Genomic DNA, 12,913 nt, shown 5'->3' on the forward strand with positions numbered 1-12,913 from the left:
ACCCCGGGTGAAATAAGTGGTCCGTTATCAACATCTCGGCCCCCATCTTTACTCGAATCACTAGTAGTAAGCGCCCTTATACCTCGAGTGCAACTAGACCCAGCTAGGCTAGTGCACCGCTGCTGAATAGCCCCACCCCTGATGCCATGTCAGTCGACCATGTCCAGGCAACTGAATCTGTTGGGGTGCAAAAATTGGCTATATGAGTAGCTAGTAATATTAATAATTTAATATATAATATAGTAGTATAAGTATTGTGTATAATTCTTGGACGAATAAGTAACACGATTACTGGTGCGCTTAGTTGCATTGCAGATCAATTCTGTCTCAAAATCTTCTGGTATTGTATGACACAGGTGCTGCTCGCCACTTCTCTTGCTGGTTTGTAACTTTGCGCTAGCTAGGGCTGGTGATTATTGATGTTAGAGTTTTTAGAGAACTGAAGTTAGTTAATGCTATTGCTAGAGTCTAGTCCTTACATTGTCCTTTAGTGAAATAGTGGTGAATGGATAGTATTAGTTCATATTTTTTTAACGGTCTGCATGACGCCTCCTCTGTCACTGAATGCTTAGTTCTTATTTATCCCACCCCTCCATAGAACCAGTTTGAAGTTTGTTTACTGAGTGGTAGGCTTAGCAGCAATAGCATGGTCACGTCAGTCAGTAGCAGTTCATGTCACGCAAGCAACCAACAATTCAGTGTATGCACAAATTGATGTATGTGTCCTCCATCTCATCTATGCATGTTAGCGGGCAAAAATAAAATGGAAATGCCGATATACTTAACAATTGGCCCGTCTGGATTCTGGAATAGGTGGTGTAGGTCCGGTGATACTGGCTTCATTAGTATATTCTGCAATCAGAATGTTTATGGAACATTTGATCAGTGTTCTATAAGTAGACGGTCTGTGAATCCTGCAAGCCAGTAGTCATTTATACTTCGAAGTCAATTTTATTGGAATTGTTGTTTCCTAAAATGTTTGAGAGGATTTTTGAATGATGTCTTCACTACACAGCACTTAATGTTTCTCTTTCTTTATTATTTCTTACATGATCAGCACCACCCAGGGGCAAGAAGACGGGGTCCGAGTTGGCGGGACAACCACAAGAGGAATGCTCCTCTACCGAGGATCCTGCTGCTCGCCCCAGTAAGTCCTACAGTGCTTATATTATTAACAATTATATTTCCCTAACTTTTAAACGCACCTTATTTTTTCCAACCTATTAAGCCTCCTTCCTAATTCAATTTTAGCAAAACCTTCTTTGGTCTTCAATTTGTTTTCCAAATTTTGGGTATCCAATGCCATCCCTGACTTTCAGTTCCTTCAAACTGCCTCTGCCCTATGACTCTCTGTGCTACTACTATTAGACTGTGTGTAGCTAAGCTTGCCCTGTTGGCCACTCTTTAGTTAAGGTATTCTTTTGAATAAAGCTGTGATAGAATAGCTGTAGCCAATGGGTCCACTCCTGTCTTTTGCGTTGTCCACTGTAATCTCTAGTCTTTGTCAATTCCCACCAACCAAATGCGCAACCAGATGTTTGCCTACTAATTTTTATTCGGTTAGTATACTACTACTACTGTTGTGGTTATTATTCTCTGCACATGCACATGCACATACAGAACTATGCACAAGAAAATAGGATGTTGATGTTGGTGATAGGGAGGTTGGACCTTACTTACACCTTACACCTTAGTCACAGAACTCAGTCAGAAGAACCCACAATCCAATGACCGTCTACCTACCTAAGTGTCTCAGTCATAGTCATTTGTCTCACTCCTGACCCCCACACAAAGATAGTTAGATATATATATACCCAATGATTTTATTACACCCTTTCGCTCACTCACTCGTTTCAGTCCACAACACCCCAAACACTCAAAATATACCACGGAGTCTATGTGCAAGTTCAAAAACTTTATTTTTTTAATAACAAGCTTTGTATTGTTGTAACTTGTAAGTGATTCCATAAAAAACATCCTGCTCCACCATGCAAAATGAAGAAGATTAAATACTATACATTGTGTACATCTAGTGCATGATAGAGAAATGTGTGAATTGTGGGAGACCCCTCACCGTTGAACGTATAATGGTTACACATGCATCTTTCGAAAGCTCTGCAAATCTCTGGTTTGTAGAAGGCAATCTTCTCATCTGCCTATGATAAAAATGTTGCACGTTAGACGGTGAATACAACTATGCCAGTTTTTAGTAGTCATGGCAAAAAGTGCAACATTACGGATAAGCCAAAGGGACTAACAATACTGGTTTGTCAACCTCTTTAGTTGTATGCAACACTCATGTGGCCTCAAAGGTGTCTTTCTTACTGTGCAACAAGCTGCGAGATAACATAGGCAAAGCAGTAGACCAGGATCTCAAATGGTTATATGGCTCAGGCTAACTTTCCAAAGAATAGAGTAGGAGTAGAGATTAGATGACCCTAGGGACCATCTAATAAATTTAAACTAAACTCTGTATAATGTGACTGCTGTACAGTAGGACGCAATTTGGACTAGTTACAACGACTTACGTTGTACGTAACTGTTTTTTCAATCTTCCTTCCTGGTGAAAAAAAGTTCAACTAGTAAAATAAGGGGAGGTGTGCAGGTATCTAAAAAGGTGTACTTGCTTTTACAGGTGCACAATCACTACCAACCGCCAGTGCTGACGGGGCCAGCGGCGATGCGTTTGCCATCCATAGAGGGGACAGTGGCTGCGGCACCTGCAGGAGCATCAGTGAGGGAGGAAACTTCAGCGGTGGGCGGTAGTAAGTTATATTTGTTACTTATTTGCTTTACTAGGTGGAAGGGGAACATTTCCCTCACTGTGCTATGAGACTTATTAAGAAAGTATGAATTTGAAGTTGTACTCGACAATATACAATGGTTAAAGAAGACACCCTTTGCAGCATTACCAGTGTGAGTTGAGTAAACAATGCCTCTTCTATCAGACTCCAACTCTGATAAAGTTATGGAGAAGACTAAAAGTCAGATCAGATGACCTTGAGAGATGTGTTGAACAAAAAGGGAAAGTAGTGAACTAGGGTGGAAGGAGGAAGGACTAAAGAGATGTAATAATAAGACTACCATAGAAGGATACTTTAGAAGGTTCATGCACGTGGCTGATATGAATCCGATGCATGGGTTGTTGAAGGATGGGTAGAACTGGAAGGAGAAATAAAATGCAGGCCTGGTTGGGCAAAGCAATATGGGTGCATGGATATAGTGGATAGCAAGAATCATGAGCGGAGTTTGTGTCAATGAAACCCAAGGCAAGGAAGCAGTGGACGCATGGGTGGTTGCTGGTGAAAGTGAAACCAGCTGAGGCGATAATAAAGAATGATAGACATTTACTTTTAATGGGTGGATGCCCCCTAAATGTATTGTATTCATCATAGGTGGAGACTGTCACTGGAAGCAGAGTCTTACTTTGAAAATATAAAAGGAGATACAAAAAAGACTGGTGTTATTCTGTGTACTCAAGTCCAACCATAGTACTAGGGCAAGTATAATGCCGAAAAAAACTTCAACAAATGCTACAGGCAGGGGAAGCAGGAGGATAGATAAGATAGATACTAAAAGTTGACACCAATTGTATGTACCAATTGTATGTACCAATTGTATGTACGAATTGTATGTACTGCGCTTGGTAGTGCGACTATGCCACAATGTACTGTTGAATTAATTTTGAAGAGTTTCAGTTACAATTCTGTTTCTTTTTTTATAGATACTCATACTCCTTCCCAAAAACCACCAAGGAAGGAGTTGGCAGCCAGGGCCCGGCAAAGGAAACTGCAGGCCATTGTGGAGGAGTACCGCCGGCTGGTGGCTGAGGCCGAGGAGGAGGAGGAAGAGGCGGCGGCAGCAGCTGCTGCCTCTTCCAATTCATCTGGCCCCAGCAAGGCCCCACCTGCAGGAGTACGGCGCCGCGGCCAGGCAGCCGCTCACCGCCGGCATTTAACATCTGCCACCCCCTCACAGCATGGATGCAAATGGCAACAACTTCTCCTCCGGGTGGCCAAGCTGAAGGACCAATTAGAGGAGCGCGTCAAGATAATAGTGGACAAACACATCAAAGCCCGCCAATTGTAATGGACCCTATTGATTTGCCCCTTTTTTAATACTTTTGTTGGTGGGTTGGAATTGGGTGGTGGGGTTATTTTTGTGGGAAATTCTTTGGACTTGGACATTGGTTGGGGTTAGGGTGGGGATAGGGGTGGGATAGGACTAGGAGGATATTTTTTACATGAATAAATGTTATTTATTTTCAACTTACACATATGATGTTGTTATGTGGTGGGGTTACTGTTGTATGTCACAAGGTTTACTCTAGATGCAGGGCAGCGGCCAGCGTTTGATTGAAATACTTTATTAATTGACCACATGTGTAACATGCAAACAGATAGATGCGGTACCCCTCACTCAGTTATATTTGTCCTATTAGGACTACCAGCCTCTCCTCCATTATACCTCCCAGCAAACTTCTCTTCATACCTGTGATTTATGATGATTAAGTTTGGCACCGCAAGGGCTGCATGGTTTCCCAAGACAACAGAGAATATGCCATGGTTGTGTGATGTTAGTAGTAGACTAGACACTGGCACTAGCATTGGCAAACAAAAACAAAGAGACAGTCATTTGCCTGAGAGAGAATGTGGGAGAAGTAGAAAAATACAGTACATAAGACTGACAAAAAAATACAAACAATATTGTCACTGCTAAGCGAACTCAAAGAAATCAATGGTGTCGGGGACTGCCAAGTACAAGAAGATAACTGTAGTTGTGTTGGAGTCAGTAAAACACAATCCAATTTGTAAACTTAAACTTGGATCCAAAATTGTGGCAGTAATGTAATGTTGATGTAACACAATCTTATTTTGAATCCTTGTATTCTCAGATAAGCGGCTGGCTAAGGCCTTCGCCAAATAACATGCTTCAAGTTTTCCTTCAACACCTTCGTATGTTTCCGACACCTCCTTCAGCTCTTGCTCTAGCATGTACAACAATGGGATAGCTTGGCCCATACTACAGTCCTCCCTGCTGATGCACGTGTGAAGACCTCAAAAGGAAGTAGCATCTCTGTCAGGCATTTAATGAGGTCCCATTGCCACATCTCAACGGTCATGGCTTTAACAATAGGATCCCCTGATCTTCTTGTCATGACATAAGCATTAAGTGGTATGTACTGCTCAAACAGCCGATCAAGCATGTAATAAGTAGAGTTCCAACGTGTTGGGACCTCCTGGATGAGTGCTTTGACTGGCATTTTATAGTCATGTTGATTGACCTGTAGCTGCTTCCGGGCGTTAAAAGAATGGTTGAAATGCGTGCAGATACTTCTGCAAATGGTCAGTAAGTTGCTGACTTTGCTTTCATTTTCAGAAAGTCCAGAACAACAATGTTAATGCAGTGTGCCAAACACAGGACCCTGAAATATATTACGGCCATTGTCGGTGGCAACAAAACCAATGTTAATGCCTCTTGGTCGCAGCCATTCAAAGACCTTGCAGTTAAACTCAGCCAAAATGTTTGCAGCAGTATCCAATTTCTCCATAGCAAACATAGCTAAAGTTGCATGTCTGCTAGTATCTTTAAAAATCTCAGCAGTGTCAATGCCTGCAGATACCTTGGGCCTCATTTATGAGGCCTTGCGTCAGTTTTGCGCTGCTGATGCGTCACTTTTTGTGACGCATCGGCGGCGTAAAACATGCCTCCTGTTGCGCACTATTTACAAAGTGACGCATCTAAGCAGATGCGTCACTTTGTAAACCCCTGCGCTACATTATACCTGCGTCAGGTATAATGTATGCAGGGGGGGCGTTCCCCCACAAAAAGCCTCGTAGAAGTGACGCAGTGAAATCTATGAGATTTCACTGCGTCACTTTTAGGACGCCGTTGCGTCAAAATCTTGCGCCTGCCTCACAGCAGGCGTAAGACTGACGCAGGCCCTTTCACATGGGGCTTGCCCCATGTAAAAGGACGCATTGCTGGAGTTGCGTCACTTTTGTGACACACTCCAGTAATGCGTCACTTTTGCGCTTACAGATACGCCAGAAATACTGACGTATCTGTAACTCCTTGCGACATGATGCGTCATACAGTAAATATGAAGCATCAGGTATGTCGCAAGGAGTGCGCACTGAGAAGTGACGCATCACTGCTTTCACGCAGCGATGCGTCATTTCTCATAAATGAGGCCCCTTGTCTCTAACACCTAAAAAAGAGATCCAGTGTGCAGTGATGCACATGTAATCAGTGGCTTGGCAACTGGTCCACATGTCTGTTGTCAGGTGGATACTATGAACATCACTCTGCTGCAAGGCTTTTCCAAGCAATTCCAGCACGTCGTGGTGTAATGCTGGAACAGCAACTCTGGCAAAATAGTAGCGGCTGGGAACATTCCATTTTGGGCAGAGGGTTGTCAAAAATTCCAGGAAACCCACCCCTTCAACAAAAGAAAAAGGGAGAAGGTCCAGTGCTAACATTTTAGCAAGCTTAGCTTTGTACAAACGTGCTATTGGGTGGTTGCGCTCGTACTTTCCCTCCTGCCTAAAGATGCTAAGAATGGTACGCTGCTTGGTATTTCCTTCAGTTGTGCTCAATGCAGTACTTCGCGTCGCAGATTTTGCACCCGTACTCCTTGGTGTCTCTGGCTTACTCTTACTCTGGTGCCACTGAGATGTTGCTGATGCGGAGGATGCGGGCTCAACCACTGCAGTGCTGGGGACAGGGGTACTTTGTGTACCTCTACCAGATAGAATGTCTCCCTCTTCTTCCTGTTTGACCGCGAGTGGACCTTTTACTACTTCCCCACCAACATTAATGGTTCCTGCTTTCATGCTACGTAGGTGGTCCTCCCACTGATGTTTTTTCAAATGAGTCATTTGGCCTCGGGTACCATAGTTTGTACCAAGCTTACCACGACTAACAGAGGAATGACAAATGGAGCATATAGCAATGTTGTCCTCATTTGCGCTAACTGTAAAGAAGTCCCACACTGGGGAGCTTAACTTTTGTCTCCTGCTAGAGGTGCAACTTCCAATGCCGGATGAACTGGAGGTTGTGTGTTGAAATTAACTATGTGGCTACGCAGTAGTACCATGACCTACTTCTGCTGAGGTGGAACTTGTGCTGGATGTAGGACTCTGCCGGCCCTGTGCAAATGTAAAAATGGAAGCTGGAGGTAGTTTTGCTTTTGGTGTGGCCTGTGTTGGAGGTATGCGTGCTACATCCCTACAAGTCGCAGCCATTCTCGCAAGCGTTAAAATGTTGGTCTCCATGTTCTCAGGCCCAGGAGTAATGCTTGTGATGACTGGGTCTGACTCGTCATCACCATCATTATCCGGCTGTTCAACATCGCACTCCATAAGTGTAAGGCTTCCAGGAACCTTCCTTTTCCCTAGCCTTGTCTTCTTGGGATGTCTCTCCCTCTCATGCTCAGATTGTTGTGGCTCCCAATTGAGATCAAGATCATCAGAAGGGATGCTTGGCGAAGAACTCGATGGGCTAACCCTCCTTTTCCTTGGTGGGGATTTGGAAAACAATAGATGTCCTGCATCAGGTGCTTCCTCTTCTTCTTGCTCTGCATCAGGCTCAATTTCGTGAACTGCCCCGACTTCGGGAGGAACAACAACTACTATTGCGGGTGGTGGCTGTTGAACAACAACTATTGCAGGCGATTGTTGTGGTTGTTGTTTTCGAGGAACATCTACTATTGAGGGTGGTGGTTGTGGATCAACTACTATTGCAGGCAGTGGTTGTGGTTGTTCTTTTCGTTGAGCATCTACTATTGCGGGCGGTGGTTGTTGAACTACTACTATTGCGGTCGGTGGCTCAGGGTGAACATCTACTATTGCGGGCGGTGGTTGTGGATACTGTTTTGGAACATCTACTATTGCGGGCGGTGGTTGTTGTTCACCACTTTTCTGCTGTGTTCCCTCATGGATTGTGTCCTGCTTTGAGATAGCGCTAAGTTTAGGTCAGGCTCAGTATCACTGCTTTCCACCATTAGGCTGGCTACCTCTTCCCCACTCATCTGCTTGGGCCTCGGTTGGTGGCTTGGGCCCACTGATGCGGAGGTGCTGGCCCTAGCTTGGACCCCGGTCACCGCTGCTGCAGGCCAGACTTAAGTGTCACTTCCTTCTTCTGTTCTTCCTTCTTCTCAGCAACTTTCTTGGTCTTGGACGACGTGGTACCTGCTTTCTTTGTACCCATCTTCTTCAGATGTCAGCAGCAGCATTCAGTTGCACATGTTGCTGAGAATGATGTCTGGTCAGGTGAGTCACACCACATGTGATGTAGTACAGAAGGACGTCCGTCTGGCAGTAGAACAGGCAATGAATGATGATGGACACCTCCTCTCAGTCTTCAGTCTTTTGTGCACCTACAAGCAAAGAAGGCAGAATAAAATCAGTCGAATGTGGAAATTTGTTCGCTTTAATTTTAATTACTACTAGAAGTATTAGTACACTCACTAAGAGTAAGAATAGCCAATAACTAAAAAGCAAATGTAGTGGAAGTGGAACTTGTTTATCCTTAATTTGTGCATCATTTAGGATGGATGCAGCATCAGTGACCTGCAGCAGATAGCAATGGGGATGTGAACAATAGTAAGCCTACAGGAACAATGGCAAGACACAGGCCAATTTGTAAAAAACAAAACAGCACACTACCACCACAGCTCCCAGCCACATGGGCACATATCACAGGTACATGGGTAAAGGCCAGAAAACAATAAACTCAAGCAGGCCTATACACCTACATTTCCAGAAAAAGGAAGATGCCTGTTACACATCACAGCTTAATGCACAAAAAATAAAATCCCCATGGCTAAAAGGTTTGAAAGTTACACAACAACAACACAAACAACAAAGGCATTTACAGTTTTTTTACACATACCCAAACAGTTAACTACACCCCAAACACCACATTTGGGAATTCAATGTATTGCCATCCACGCCCTAAATGATGTTAAATTCAACAGACAAAATGGAAACCGCTACATCAAGCACCCCAGCTGCGCTGACTACCTCTGGGACTCTAGGCCTACTGGCAGAAGAAATCACAAGTTTGTAGGCCTGCGACAAAACTGAAGCATGATGGAAGTTGACACAAAATGGCCGCCCCCACATGGCCTGGCCATCCCCAACAACATGAAAAGAAAGAAAAGACAGACAAAACATGCCTATGGCAAAAGGACAATGCTTGGCTTCACAAAATGGCCGCCCCACCACCCACATGGTCAGGCCACCCTCAAACAACAAAGTACATAGAGGACAGAAACAATAAGTGGTCCATGCTCCAAAAACTACAACCAAATGACAACCTGAGGAGTTTCTTTAGCAAAATGAACAGCATCAACATTTTCGAGAAGGTTTTATGCAACTCGAGGCATATTGCTCGCGAGATTGCAAAATCGGCGTTTTCGGCAGCGCGAATTGTACAAAACGTCGTTATTGCGTGCCCAAGCACGCACATTGAGCGCGCGAAGAAGACAAAAACTGTAAGGTCGCGTTGTCACACTGTGCAAAGTTACCAAAACTACGGGAGCTGAATTCTAGGGTTACCTAGTGCACAGAAAAAGCCATATTATTCAACACACACCCAAAACCTGCAATTCAACACCAAACACACATTTTGCTAATCAATCCAAAGCCATCCGTGACCTACATGATGTTACACTTACAACTTAAACACCACAATAACAGTTGAACTACTTTCATGCACCCAAGATGATGACTCTAGTAGTACCCTTGGGCCTACTGGCAGAGTAGGCCACAAGCTTGGAGGCCTATGTCAAAACACAATGGCTTAAAACACAAAATGGCCGCCACCACCTGGCCAAGCCACCCACAGAAAGTAAATGAACTCAAGCAGGCCTACATTAACTACATGAACTACTAGGTTTACCTCATTTTACTAAAAAAAATGAAATTCCACTACAACAGAGTTTGCAATTGAATCCAATGCCATCCATGACATTACAGACACCACAGAAACATGGTTGGACCCGTGGGTACCTCTAGGCCTACAGGATTAAATTTCAAAGACATACAACTTGGCCCCTCATGAAAGTACAGGCCTCCCTCAATAATAATTTTTTTTTAAAAATTGAGAAGTACAGAAAACTGTAGTTAAACAAAACCCAAACCAAACAAACATTTACAGTACACCAATTCTCAAACTTACTTGTAAAAGAAAAGTTCAAATCCAAAATTCCACAATAAATCCATTCAAATGCTATGATGCAGCAGCATACACAAAGAGTGATCCTTCCAGCTCCAAATCCAAATGAAAGTGAACGGCACATGGACAAAACACTAGGAGGAGCCTAGTGGACAGGAAGAGGAAGTTGGAGACTCAGGGGCACTTCCTTTCTCTTGAAAGAAAAAGTAGAAACAAGAGGACTCCTTGCCAAAAAAAATACAGCCAAATCATAATCTGAGGGGTTTTCCTGAGCAAAATTATCATCTTTTAGAAGGTTTTAACATGCTCGAGAGATATTCTGTGCCGATTGCAGTTTCTGTGTGTTCGGAAACGCGATCTTACCCACATGGCGATGCAAGGAAGATCGCGAGTCCTAATGACGTGTTCGCGCATCCGAATGACGCTATCGCGTTCTCACAGTCGGGTGGGATTTTGCGGCCGGTTTCCAAACATCATGGCGAACGCGAACGGGAGAGAAAAGCGAGAAAGCGAACGCAGAACCACGGTACGTCATTACCGCGCACGCGAGAATGCTATTGAGCGCACGAGGAAGAAAAACTACTACGCTACGCTGTAGATTGCGAAGTAGTCGACAGCTTTGCGATCGCCACGAAGTGCAAAGTTGCTGAAAATTCGCAAACTCCATGAACGGAGCATAGTTCTCAGCCCGGGGTTAATATTTATTAAACCTCAGATGAGGGAGACTACGTCACACAGAAGCCTTAGCAAATGAATGAGGCAGTCTAAGGAGTACAGAAAACTGCGGCCTTATATATGCTTAGGGTTACATAGTCAGTATAAGACCAAGGGGAGGTCCTGTTACAAGTAAGCATGCAAAATGACTAATATGGGCATACAAGATCTGCTTGTTCAACAAAGTGGGAGGAGCTAACAGTGGCTGTTTTGGGCAAACACATCCTGACATTTACAGACTAGAAACAGTTGTAAGGACAGCTGCAAGCTCAACTGAGCAAGTGCGAAGGTGGAAAATGCTGAATATAGTTTGTTTCTAGGCAGATTACAAGAGCAGTCAACACTGAGGGAGTTCAGAGCACATGGTGAGCATGTGGCAGCACATGGCCAAATAAAATGGCTGCCAGAAATACAAAATGGCTTTCAGCTCATGTTAACAAATCCGTCCAATACTTAACAAGTACACCCTCTATTTCTAGTCCAGGAACTATCAGTCCCACATTGAATTTCAGCTCAGGTGATCTGCTGACCATTCGTGATGACCTCAGTCTCCCTGTTCCCACTACTCCTGGCATCAGTGGCCATATAAGTCTCCTCAGGAGCAGCGCATTTTTGGCAAAGCACTCTTACTCTCCTCAACCTTCTTGGACCTTCTTGAGCTTGCTCTACTTCACTCAGTTCCGATTCAGATGTCTCTGACACAGGAGCAAGGTCTCTTTCAGGAGCCAATCTCAAATTTAGCTCCTTTGTCTCCCAGGCCTTTGTAGTTTCCTCTGCCCGACTTCTTTGCACACCAGTTACTTCAGCTGAGTCTGACTCTATGCCATTTGCAACCTTACCTTCTCCCTCCGAGTCAATACCTTGGTCTTGAGCAGTGTAACCCTCCTTAGCTTCTTCTGGTGGACCAGCATCATCAGCTTGGTTAGTCCTCTCGAGTGGCCTCTCTGCCACAGATAGAATTTCTTATAGAAGAAGAGATGTTTCTTCCAGGGGTTCTGAAACTCTGTGAGTGTGGGAAGCATGTACCCAGTTCAGCAAACCTCCACACTTCACTGCTGTATTCATCACCAAGATCACCAGGTAAGGACCTCTCCAATGTGCATCAAGGCAACTTTTCCTCATGTGCTTGCGAACTAGCACCCAATCACCCAGACACAGGTCATGGCAGAGGTCTCAGGCAGTTGCAGCTTCCACATGCTGAGACACAGAATGCATCACATCAGCCAGTCCTTTGTAATAGTCAAGAATTAGATCATCTGTGATGTTTATCAAGGCTGTTGATAGCACTGCTGAGAACCTCATAGCCCTCTCCATCAGGATCTTGTGGGGTGAAAGGCCGGTCCTCCTATAAGGGGTACTACAAACACTCATCAGCACCAATGGCAATGCATCCGGCCATTTCAAAGACGTAGACTAACACACTTTTGCCATCCTCATCTTTAGAGTACCATTAATCTGCTCCACGATACCAGAAGTCTCTGGTCAATAGCTACAATGCAGTTGTTGATCAACATTTAAGCTAGCACAAAGAAACTTCATGATTTCATTGTGGAAGAGTTTCTCTATCCGACTCCAATGAAGTTGGAAAACTGAACTGTGGAATCAACTCCCTAAGCAACAGCTTTTCTACGTTGAGGCTATCACACCTTCTTATTGGGTACTCTTCCACCCTTCGTGAGAAAAAACACACCACCACCAGAATATACCTCAGACCGTTGCACTTATGCATCTCAATAAAATCATGCTATATCCTGTTGAAAGGTACTCCAGACCTTCGCACAGGTAGCTGAGATCATTGCTTTGACTCATGCATGTTTGGTTGCTGATCAAATCCGAGTCACTGTCTACACCGACAGTCAGTATGGGTTCGGTGTGTTTCATGACTTCGGACAGCTATGGTCACAGAGAGGTTTCCTAACGTCATCAGGATCTCCCATTAAAAATGGGGAAAATGCGCAACAATGTTTAGAAGCTTTGCAACGTCCAAAAGAAATTGCTGTGGTAAAATGTACAGCCC

This window comes from Lissotriton vulgaris, chromosome 2_1, assembly GCF_964263255.1.
Source record: "Lissotriton vulgaris chromosome 2_1, aLisVul1.2, whole genome shotgun sequence".
NCBI classification, from domain to species: domain Eukaryota; kingdom Metazoa; phylum Chordata; class Amphibia; order Caudata; family Salamandridae; genus Lissotriton; species Lissotriton vulgaris.